Raw genomic sequence first — 12,013 nt, 5'->3', positions numbered from 1 at the left:
GTACAATTGAAATGTAATGCTGAAACTGAACTCCACCCAACTGTTTGGGTTTTCAGTCCGATTTCACAGAGTCAACCGAGCATTTCTTTTCAATGCTCGCAATTGCCTTATTCAAAGTACTGTTTAATTTTGGTGAATGTAGAAGTTATTAGAGCTGATGAACATGCAATATGGCCTTTCACTGTCAATGAGTTGGATTTTGTTTCCCCAGTGCAATTAATTGGTTTCAGTGCACTTACACTTGGTTACAGCCACAGCTAGCGCCCTCTGCAGGAAATCTAGGTCTTACTCAGCTCCTTAACCAATCAGACTGAAAAAATTTTCAGGAAGGGATAAGAATCACTGTCAGCAATTAGAATATTTATTAGAATATTAAAGCAAATATTTAATAAAATATTTAATCAAAGCAAAATAAACAGCAGGATCAAAAGGCATAATGAAGAGTGAAACACCTTTACTTTTACACTTTAAAAGCTCCAGCAATAAATAACATTCGAAATCTTATCAAAATGTATAAAATCTTGATTGGAAGTGACAGGTGGAATCTGAGCTGATGTTTTTCCCTCCTCATGAGAGAAACTAGAATGAAGGACAAAGTTAAAAATTACACAGTACCAGGTTATTGCCCAACAGGTTTATTTGGAAGCACTAGCTTTCGGAGTGCTGCTCCTGAGTCAGGTAGCTAGTGGGGTAAGATCATAGGACACAGAATTGATAGTCCTATGATTCTTCTTCACTGGCTACCTGATGAAGGAGCGGCGCTCTGAAAACTAGTGCTTCCAAATAAACCTGTTCGACTATAACCTAGTGATGTGTGATTTTTAACTTCATCCACCCCCAAGTCCAACACCAGCACTCCCACATCATAGAATGAAGGAAACAGTTTAAAATTAAAAGCTCTCCCAATCAACACTCTCAGTGGGCTGTGAGTCGAATTCTGTTCCTCTGAAAACAGTGTGGTGTGATGGGGGGGTGCAGGGTCATTGAATATTTTTAAAGGCCAGGTTAGATGGTTCTTGGCTGATGTGAGAAAACTGTATAGGTGTTGACAGGAAAGTACAGATAAGGCCATACTTAGATCAGTGATGTCTTTTCAAATGGCAGTGCCAGCTCAACAAGCTTCCTCCTGCTCTGATTTCATGTTTTTGTTGAAAGAATGAGATTCCACGTTTTCAAAGATTAATTTCCAGCACGGAGATTTTTTTTGGCAAAAAGCCAACCACACCATTAAAAGGGTGATATGCTGGTGCAGATTTGTGTGTGTTTAATCTGTATCTATCCGTACAGCAATTTCACAGCATTCATTGCCTTTGGGGGATGAGTCGGATGGCAAGGTGCTGCTTTTATAAAGCTTTAGAAAAAGCTGGACAGAAACTTCCTGATTTTTGTGTTTAACTGGGCAAACGTGGTTGTTGGAACTGGTTGATTAACCTGTTAATAATGGGAAGCATTGTTAGCCTAACTGTTACTTCCAGCATATTTCCACGCGTGAAATATTCCCTCATCAATGTTGGGTATAATGGAATCAAGCTGATGGCTTTAGGTTTCTGAATCTAAAACTGATTCGCCAATAAATTACTTATAATAAGCACATCCACATTGTTTCATTTTGACTGACTTCCATAACTATTTAATATGAAAGAGATTTGGAATGTTCCTGGGCTTTTTATAAAACTTAATTTGAAGAGCAGTAGTCATTTTAATTACATTTTCAATTTAATTGCATGGAGCTAAATCAGCCAAATCCTAATAAGTAATTTTATGATGATATTGCTACTTCTTCACAATAATCTGGATTTACAGAAGACTGATGATGTAATTCATATCTTCCTTTGTGAGACTAGGAGAAAGTGAGGACTGCAGATGCTGGAGATCAGAGCTGAAAAATGTGTTGCTGGAAAAGAGCAGCAGGTCAGGCAGCATCCAAGGAGCAGGAGAATCGACGTTTCGGGCATAAGCCCTTCTTATGAAACTGGCACATACTTTGTAAGAAATATCTTCAAAGACACAGAACAATGGATATCTAAAAATGAAACTGAACATACAGATAGAGGGCTAGATTTTCTGCCACTTAACTTTTCCATCCAAAAGTAGTATTTGAAGGCAGGAGACGTTGAAAATAACAGTGTGATCTTCCCTTTACGTGTCTCCTCGCAAACCTCCCCAACACCACCACCAAGGTCCAGCACATGAAGATGAGTTAGAGTCATAGAGTCATAGAAATGTACAGCATGGAAACAGACCCTTCAGTCCAACTCATCCATGCCGACCAGATATCCCAACCCAATCTAGTCCCACCTGCCAGCACCCAGCCCATATTCCTCCAAACCCTTCTTATTCATAAACCCATCTAGATGCCTTTTAAATGTTGCAACTGTACCAGCCTCCATCACTTCCTCTGGCAGCTCATTCCATATATGTACCACCCTCTGAATGAAAAAGTTGGCCCTTAGGTCTCTTCTTTATCTTTCCCCTCGCACCCTAAACCTTTGCCCTCTATTTCTGGACTCGCCCACTCCAAGGAAAAGACTTTGTCTATTTATTCTATCCATGCCCCTCATGATTTTGTAAACCCCTAGAAGGTCACCTCTCAGTCTCCGACGCTCCAGGGAAAACAGCCCCAGCCTGTTCACTCCTCTCCCTATAGCTCAAATCATCCAACCCTGGCAACATCCTTGTAAATCTTTTCTGAACCCTTTCAAGTTTCACAACATCTTTCCGATAGGAAGGAGACCAGAATTGCACGCAATATTCCCAAGTGGCCTAACCAATGTCCTTTACAGTTGCAACATGACCTCCCAACTCCTGTACTCAATACTCTGACCAATAAAGGAAAGCATACCAAACGCCTTCTTCACTATCCTATCTACCTGCGATTCCACCTTCTAGGAGTTATGAACCTGCACTCCAAGGTCTCTTTGTTCAGCAATACTCCCTTGGACCTTACCATTAATTGTATAAGTCCTGCTAAGATTTGCTTTCCCAAAATGCAGTATCTCATACTTATCTGAATTAAACTCTATCTGCCACTCCTCAGCCCACTGGCCCATCTGATCAAGATCCCATTGTAATCTGAGGTAACCTTCTTGTCTGTCCACTATACTTCCAATTTTGGTGTCATCTGCAAACTTACTAACTGTACCTCTTATGCTCACACCCAAATCATTCATATAAATGACAAAAAGTAGAGGACCCAGCACTGATCCTTGTGGCACTCCATTGGTCATCAGCCCCCAGTCTGAAAAACAACCCTCCACCACCACCGTCTGTCTTCTTTTTTTTTAGCCAGTTTTGTATCCAAATGGCCAGTTCTCCCTGTATTCCATGAGATCTAACCTTGCTAATCAGTCTTCCATGGGGAACCTTGTCGAACGCCTTACTGAAGTCCATATAGATTACATCTACCACACTGTCCTCATCAACCCTCTTTGTTACTTCTTCAAAAAACTCAATCAAGTTTGTGAGACATGATTTCCCATGCACAAAGCCAAGTTGACTATCCCTAATCAGTCCTTGCCTTTCCAAATACATGTACATCCTGTCCCTCAGGATTGTCTCCAACAACCTGCCCACCACCAATGTCAGGATCACTGGTCTATAGTTCCTTGGCTTGTCCTTGCCACCTTTCTTAAACAGTGGCACATCGTTAGCCAATCTCCAATCTTCTGGCACCTCACCTGTGACTGGAGAGTTGGCAAGGCATCAGGCATTCCAACTGCAACTTAAGCTTATTACGGTCCTTATGTGTCTAGTTAATGATCACTTAAGGACCTCATCTGACCTTTGCTGTAGGGAAAGGTGGAGGCAATGTGAGGAGTCCATCAGCTTTCACTGAGCTAGGTACTGCTGGGCAAGAGAGGGAGGCACTTCCTTTGAGGGAACCTGTATCCATTGGAGTATACCCTCCAACATCATAGCTTTTATCTCACATACCACACACACACAAACCAGAATCCTAAACCTACCTTTAACTCCAGGCTTTCTCAAACCATGTGGACTCTGGCTGGAGCCCGAGCTGTTGCCATAGCTCAGTCCTGGCCATACTGAAACTACAAAGCTGCTGGCCAATCTGATGAGCCAACCCCACAACGATGAGAGTGGAGACCTCACTCAGAGTAGTTAAGGCTATACACAGCTTAATATCGTTGTGGGGTAGCTGGCTTTCAGGTGGATGAACTGACAACTGACATTTTGGCATGGAATAAGCCACCATGTGAAATCCAGCCCTTTGCATTCCTCAACTGAAAGGTGTATAAGTAAGTCCTGAATATGATCACATTTTGAAAGTCAGTACAAGTGGCAATGCAGCAGAAAACTACCAGAGCAATAACACATCATGAGACACAGGCTCATGTGTACATACTTTATGATTCCAAGTGCTAACCGGCAAACAGATGCTTTCCTATATATTCAAAATGTTTTAAAATTATTGTAGTTTCATCTGGGGAACAAATACGCTAAAACTAAATGGCTTAAAAATAGCTCACATTTGTGTAATGCCTTTCGCTATCTTGGAATATTCTTTCAGTCAATGAGCAGCTTAGCAGTATTGTAATGTAGGTAACAGTCAAGATATGTACAGCAATCTCCAACAAACAGCAATGTCAGTTTAATCAGTCAATTGATTTAGTTTGAGGAATAAACATTAGTCAGGACATTGGAGTGAACCCTCCTGATCTTCACTGAAATGGGATATATTGATGCTTTACTACAGCAGTTGTCAAAATCATGTCATAGAAATGTTTCAAATATTTACCACTAATATTGTACAACACAACACCCAGTAAAGAGGACAATAAATAAAACAATCATCAAAGCAGTCATCAACTTTAAAATGTCTGAACTGTGTTCAGTTTCATTTTGATTCTATTCTCTACTCCCTCCTCCACTAAGAAGGAGTTTCATTAATGTGCAAGTACTCAGCGTTATTAGAATTATGCTTAGATGCAGGGCTTGTCTTGGGATGACCTGTTTTGAATATGTCCTATGTTCTTTCACTTTGCTTGGCAATTTATCTCACACCATCCCTGAAAGACTTTCTATTCATTTTGGGTGATGAATGACCCCCTTTCTCTTAATCAAAGATTAAACTGCACATAATGATTACACTTCAAATACATATGCCTCTTAAGTGAGAAATTATGGACAATAATTGTATTAGTGTTTCAGCATAAACAGTGAGCTTAACACTCAGTCATATTTTGAATATTATTTTCATGGTCAATAAATATTACAATGAAACACATTTTCCTTTTGACTCTTGCTTTATTACTTGAAGAGCAACTCTGAATTTACAAAACAAATCAGCTACGACAAAAGCTCAGTTTCTTCCCTGCTGTGTCTTCCCTCAGATTATGATTACAAAGGCACAGGCAATGTTAATTTGTGGGCAGAAAAGTGGCTTCCCCTCCAAAGGAGGTTAATGCTGTGCAGTTGCTCTCTTGAAGTGCACCTTTCATGTGAACCTAATTTGTACGATGCATTTTAAATGTCAACAGGGCAAAATGACAAATTGTTATACCATTTAGCAAATTAGTATGAGTTAAAGGCTTATTAAAGATAATTAAAAAGCAATCAAGAAGCTTTTAATTTGCTGCAGTGAATGTCAATTAGTTCAGTAAATCTATCACCAATGAATACGTCTACCATTCTAGCTGTTGAGTGCAGTGGTTAACACTCTGAGGCACTGTTTCAATTATAGAATGCAACCTGACACATGATTTTTGGAAATGAATGAACGTGTTCATAACCAATAACTCAATTAATTAATGGATAATATCATGGCGTCTAAAATGTAAGTAGTAATATGAAAAAAGGACATGAAAAGCCATACAATGTCCAGACAGTGGCAGTAGTTATATTCACTGCTTATAATTAATGACTACTTGCAGACAATGAGATACAGCTGTCACAGCATGATGCAGTAATGGAGACTCCATCCCTTATTAGTCCACTGCTGCAAAATACCAGGACATGGTTTTCCTTTGTTAAAGGTAACGTGTGGCTGTTGTTGCTGTCACGCCTCCCTGGGGTAATACATTCAAACTCAAGCCCTGCTTATTCCCAGTGTCGTCACAAATGTGAGAATTTGATTAAACCACTAAATTTCCCAATTCTACCCAACTGCCTAATTCAGGTTAAAAAAAAGCACACGAGTTTTTTTTAATCATTAACAAGGAAATTACTATTTATTGTAATCAAACAGTTTTTAACCATTGGCATGCAAAAAACTTGAATTGCTAACTTGTAACTCCATAATTTAAACTCGATCCTGTTGTGTGTGTTTGTATCCATATGGGAATTTTAACAAAGAGACAAGACAAACAGTACATGTGAAAAAGGAACAAAAAAAAAGCGAGGCACAGTTCTGGCACCAATCCGGATCACAGAACAAAACAGAAATTTATCATCATGTGTACTTTTACATGAAAAATACAGGGAAAAGTTTTATAAGTCACCCTACCACTGTGCCTGCATTAATGACATAAGTCATATATAATAATAAAAATACTAAAATTAAGACAAAGTTTGTCACAGTTCAGTTAACGGCTCCTAGGGTCAGGGAAATCCAATTACAGGCATCAATGAGTCGTTTTCCTTCAGTTCTGTTCAATTCCTTTTGACTCTTTGAAGAGAACATGAGATTGTGGATATATCAATTCTCAATTATCCATTCACTGGTAGCAGATTCATTCTTTGCGTTTCTGAAGGTGGTTACTGTTTTCACTTCTTAATGAGGGACTGAGCCATTTTATTAGAAAATAGTCAGTTAAAACAGCTACCAGGAGATTTTCTGTTAATTCTCCACACAGGAAGGAGAGAGCGAGAGTGAGAAAGCGAGGGAGAGAGAGAGAGAGAGAGAGAGAGATACAGGTGTTTGCTTTTTGTAGGTGAGATGTTTCTCCTGTATTGTCCACATACAAGTCTGGAGCCATTTGCTCAAAGACCAATCAAGTTGTTGCTACTATACTAACCCCTCCTAAACCTACACACACACACACCCCACTCTCTCACACTCGAGGTGTCTCACACTCGAGGTGTCCAGCATCCTCTCCCACTACTTGAGTAAGGCAACATTGTACGCACAACTCACAATGAGTTCCTTGTTCCAGTTTTAAAACAGCATGTTTTCCCATTTTTTACTTCACAGTCCCAAAAATAAAATTTGTCTTTTCATTGGTCCAAAAATGAAAGCACTTGCCTTAGGACTAAACTTCATGAGTTATTTTTAAAGGTGGGAACATGCATTGATTTTGAAAACCAAAAGTAGAAATCATGATCTGTTGCATTTGGCATACCCAACAGTTCATTTTGTCCCCCACGACTGCTACTATCCACTCCCCACCTCATCCCCCAAGTCAGCATGTTAAAGAATACAACACATTGATTTACTACAGCACAGAGTGGGATTTCCAGTTGGAAATTGCAAGCAGTTCTTGCTTTCGCACTTAAGACAGCTCAAGACAGCATGTTGTTGAATGAGAATCGGCAGAATCAGTAAATTGTGCAGATCCAAATGCTAGGAAAAAGTGAGGACGGCAGATGCTGGAGATCAGAATCGAGAGTGTGTTGCTAGGAAAGCACAGCAGGTCAGGCAGCATCCAAGGAGCCGGAGAATCGATGTTTTGTGCATAAGCCTTTCATCAGGAATTTCATCAGGATTCCTGATGAAGGGATTATGCTCAAAACGTCGATTCTCCTGCTCCTCAGATGCTGTCAGATCTAAATGCTGCCATCATTTTCCAAAATAACAATGTTCTTAAAGATGCCTCAGCCTCTGAATCCACCCCTCTGCTCAAATATTGAAATTATCTTTAAAAAGCTGTATGTTTTTGGTTCATTTTCAAATTCTGTCCACATATTACAGTAGCTTGAGCCAATTTCTGAAAGGTTAGAGACTCCACTGCTAATATATGGTAAGAGATGTTTCAGGTATCTGAGTCAAATATGATTTCTTTCACCAATTCGCATTTGCAAGCTGAACTGATATGGAGAATTAAAATTTATTTTTAAATTCCATGACCCTGAAGGTCCTTGGGCAGTGATTCTGGCTCTCATGTCAGGATTGTGTTTCCCAGAGTCCTCAGTACAGTCATCACTGGAGAATACAGAGCCATCTACAGAAAGCCTGCCAAATTTTAAATGGGGTAGACATCATCCACAATATCTGTGGAACACACAAGCAAATTATTATTATTTTTTAAAAGATATGATCACCTGTTCCTGGCATTTGTTTTTTGGGTTCTGCTGCAAAGGTCCTGGCATTGAAGGTCTGGTAAAGGATGGAAAAAAACACCTTTGAATCAAAGTCATGAGGAGCTACAAGGAAGAGAGAGAAGATAGCCATGGATGCAAATGCCAACTCTAATGGTCATGCATACAAACTGCATGCCAGATTTTAGCAGACTGTGAATGTAAGAGGAAGCAGCCTCCTGAAGAAAGATTATGTATGTCTGTTTTGTTTTAACCCTTCCTTCTTTAGATTGCTCATGATAAATAAACATGAAACAGCTTCGAGTTCCTTCTGGCCCTCATCTTCGCAAAATTTATTGAATATTTTTCTCCCAGCAAACAGTCCCCATCATATTGTGACAATACTATGGCTTTAAGAGATTTTTGTTGTGCTTTTTTTTGAAGAGAGGTTTTAAGTAGAGGTGGAAAGCTGCCTACACAGAGCTATTAAACGGTTTGGGAAGTCTTTTTTAAAAGCAAGAATAATAGAAGCAGGCTGAATGGGTATGATCAAGCTCTCACAGAACCAGGAGTTTTAGTTTTTTTTAGTTTTTCAATAGCAGCAGTAGTTGCTGAGTTTGGAAGCTACTATACTCGCCTCCCTACTACACACTCTCAGTGATTCTTGATGGAGGGCTTATGCCCGAAACGTCGACTCTCCTGCTCCTCAGATGTGCCCGATCTGCTGTGCTTTTCCAGCACTACACTCTCGATCTCCAGCATCTGCAGTCCTCACTTTCTCCACACTCTCTCAGAATCTTCTTTTGGTATTTTTCTGTTGCTGGAGTTGCATGGGAGGTAAGCTGTTTTTCTGAATTTGCATTTTGCCAAGGGGGTATTTAAGGGATGTTACCATTTTGGAACAGTTACTGTTTACCAGTTGAATAATCTATTATTCTGTTAAGTTTTCCAATATATCATTCCAATTTCCTCTTTCCTTTGTTGGATTTTAACTCTAGTGTATGAATAAAACGGGTTTTGCTTCAAATCAGATAGTTTGACCAATTGAATTGCTTCTAGAATGCTACACCAGGCACGTTCCTTTAAAATATGAAAAACGTAGGGTCAAAACCATCTTCGTAATAGTTTTTGAGGGAGTCTGGTCTGGTCCACAACAATATGTTAGCCCCATATGTCATCTTACTCATTATGTGTGGCACGCTGAGAGTGGGAAATTCCTGCAGAATATAACTGATACCAGGCACTAGCAATCAGAATCAGATTCTCTTCTCTTCTCTCAGTTAGCGAGCCTGGACTGTAGATCATACTCATTCAATTGTTGAAAGGACAATTCTGGCAGAAAATCAGTATCGAAGCAGACTCGGGTTTGAGGTCCATGAGAGCGATGGTTGCAGAACTTTGCAGGGGTTTGTGTTAGCTTCAGCTCAGCATCCCCATAAAACTGGCTTGGTTAACAAGGCCTGAGTTTCCACACAGAAAATCGCTGTCACATCCATAAGCCACCAATCAGCCAAAATGGTGGCAAACATGTTCATCAGGCTGCATCACATGGTGAGTCAGCACCTTAATATTGAGACAAAACAGTGGCAGAGAAGGAAAGGAAAGAAATTGGTTGAAAAGAAAGATTGGGGCAGATTTCACAGATCTTATTGGCACCATCCAGTGTGTTTTTTGCAGATTACTGCTTTGTTCTTGAAAGAGTCCACACCGTTGATGTTCCAGGATTACACCACCTGGCCTGCTCCAGGTCCTTTGATGTCTGGTCACCCATCCACTCTGGTCATGTTGATGCACAAATAATGCAGCTTGGGAAAGATCAATTTCAGTGCCCCTCAGCCAACTCTTCAAACAGCAAAGTTACGGCACATCTTTGGCCAACCCTGGATTTACAGAATTTGAGGATGACATTTACTCAGAACCATGGGGTTTCAGCCATATGGCGGAATAGCCTTGTTCTCAACCTGTGCATCTTTGGGTAGAAAGGGCAGGCTATCCGACAAGGTAGGTAAGTGGACCCAGGTTGCAGAATCCTTCTCTACCATTGTTGTGCCTCATTATTAAGGTGCTTTGACCCACAACATGAACACGCTTGTCGCCATTTTGAATGATTAGTAACGAGCTCCTCTCAGTCATTAATGTCAATGCTGCTAAACTTTAAGGAAAACATCAGAGAAAACAACAGCCCGATGGAGAAAATTTTCTTCAGCTATTCAGCACGGTGTCCAATGCATCAAAGTTTACTCTGAGTTTCACTGATTTTGTGAATGACTGTCGTGTTTGTCTGATGATTCTCCCAGTGAATCTGAAAAAATTTGTACCGCATACAGCTCACAACTTCAAGTTCATACATTAACACCACAGGACATTCCCAGGTTTGGCAATACACGTTAAGCCTGGTTTTGGGACTCTAGTGATGTCCATACACACCATCTAGTCTTCAAATGGATCTCATTATGTCAGTGCTCAAATTTTGTCATAGGAAATATGGATTTTACAAGCCAGAGCTGGAAATGATAGCTGTGATCTCCCAATCCCACCCAAAAAGACATGACTGGATTATGCTCATTGGACAATTACTTGTGTTAAAGTTAGTCTTCCATCTCTATGAGGCAGGGTGTGTCATCTCCAACACCTGTTGCTGGCAGTTCTTCAGTCCCAGCAGCCAGGGGATGTAGGCAGTCATTTTCTACTGGAGCTGAGTCCTCTGGAAGGCACGAGGTGCCTGAGTAGAAAGGCCTCCCCACCTTGAGGTTATCCAACATCCAGTCGTTGCTGTAACAATTCCAGTGGCAGTGAACATGCATTTGCACTGTTTAAAGAGTTAATGCTGAAGACTGCATTAAGCTCCATCTAATGTCATAAGGAGTTGGATGTGGAAAGGTACAGCAGATTAGAACATACAGGGTTTTTTACTTGAAAACTTACCCTTCTAGTTCCTGTCATTTCCCGTGACTTTGGTATTCTTGCAAATGTCCTGACAAGTGCAAGACAAAACCTGAGTGACAGTTGAAGCTAGAAGCTTCATGCTCCTAATATAGATCTGATTGTGACAGGTAACAAGAACCAGTAACAATCTAGAAAGGTTAAGCAAGTGGGCAAAAACTCAGCATATGGAATATAAAAAGTGGGAAAATGTGAGGTTGTGCACTTTGATAAAAAGAATAGAAAAACTGAATGGGAAAGATTACAGAAAGTTACAGCACAGAGGAGTTTAGGAGTCTTTCTGCATGAATCATAAAAATCTAGCCTCCAAGTTCAGCGGGTAATGGGGAAGGCAGAAGGACGGTAGGCATTTATTTCAAAGGGAATGGAGACTAAAAGTAGGGAAGTCTTGCTAAAACTATTCAAGGCACCAGGTAAAAACAAGGACTGCAGTTGCTGGAAACCAGAGTCTAGATTAGAGTGATGCTGGAAAAGCACAGCAGGTCAGGCAGCATCCGAAGAGCAGGGAAATCGACGTTTCGGGCAAAAGCCCTTCATCAGGAATTCCTGTTGAAGGGCGATTGCCCGAAACATCGATTTTCCTGCTCCTCGGATGCTGCCTGACCTGCTGTGCTTTTCCAGCATCACTCTAATCTATACAAGGCACCAGCTAAAACAGATAAAAACAATGACTGCAGATGCTGGAAACCAGATTCTGGATCAGTGGTGTTGGAAGAGCACAGCAATTCAGGCAGCATCCGAGGACAGGCAAAATCGACGTTTCGGGCAAACGCCCTTCATCAGAAATAAAGGCAGAGAGCCTGAAGCGTGGAGAGATAAGCTAGAGGAGGGTGGGGGTGGGGATAGAGTAGCATAGAGTACAATAGGTCAGTGGGGG

General features: G+C 40.7%; 1 protein-coding gene across 9 annotated transcripts in view; it reads right to left on the bottom strand.

Moving 5' to 3' along the window:
- LOC122564034 (WSC domain-containing protein 1-like) overlaps positions 1-12,013 on the bottom strand; it is a 152,579-nt gene that overhangs the window by 52,175 nt on the left and 88,391 nt on the right. The window lies entirely within an intron of this gene.

This window comes from Chiloscyllium plagiosum, chromosome 28, assembly GCF_004010195.1.
Source record: "Chiloscyllium plagiosum isolate BGI_BamShark_2017 chromosome 28, ASM401019v2, whole genome shotgun sequence".
In the NCBI taxonomy this organism is placed as follows: domain Eukaryota; kingdom Metazoa; phylum Chordata; class Chondrichthyes; order Orectolobiformes; family Hemiscylliidae; genus Chiloscyllium; species Chiloscyllium plagiosum.
This window is presented reverse-complemented; position numbering and strand designations above follow the sequence as displayed.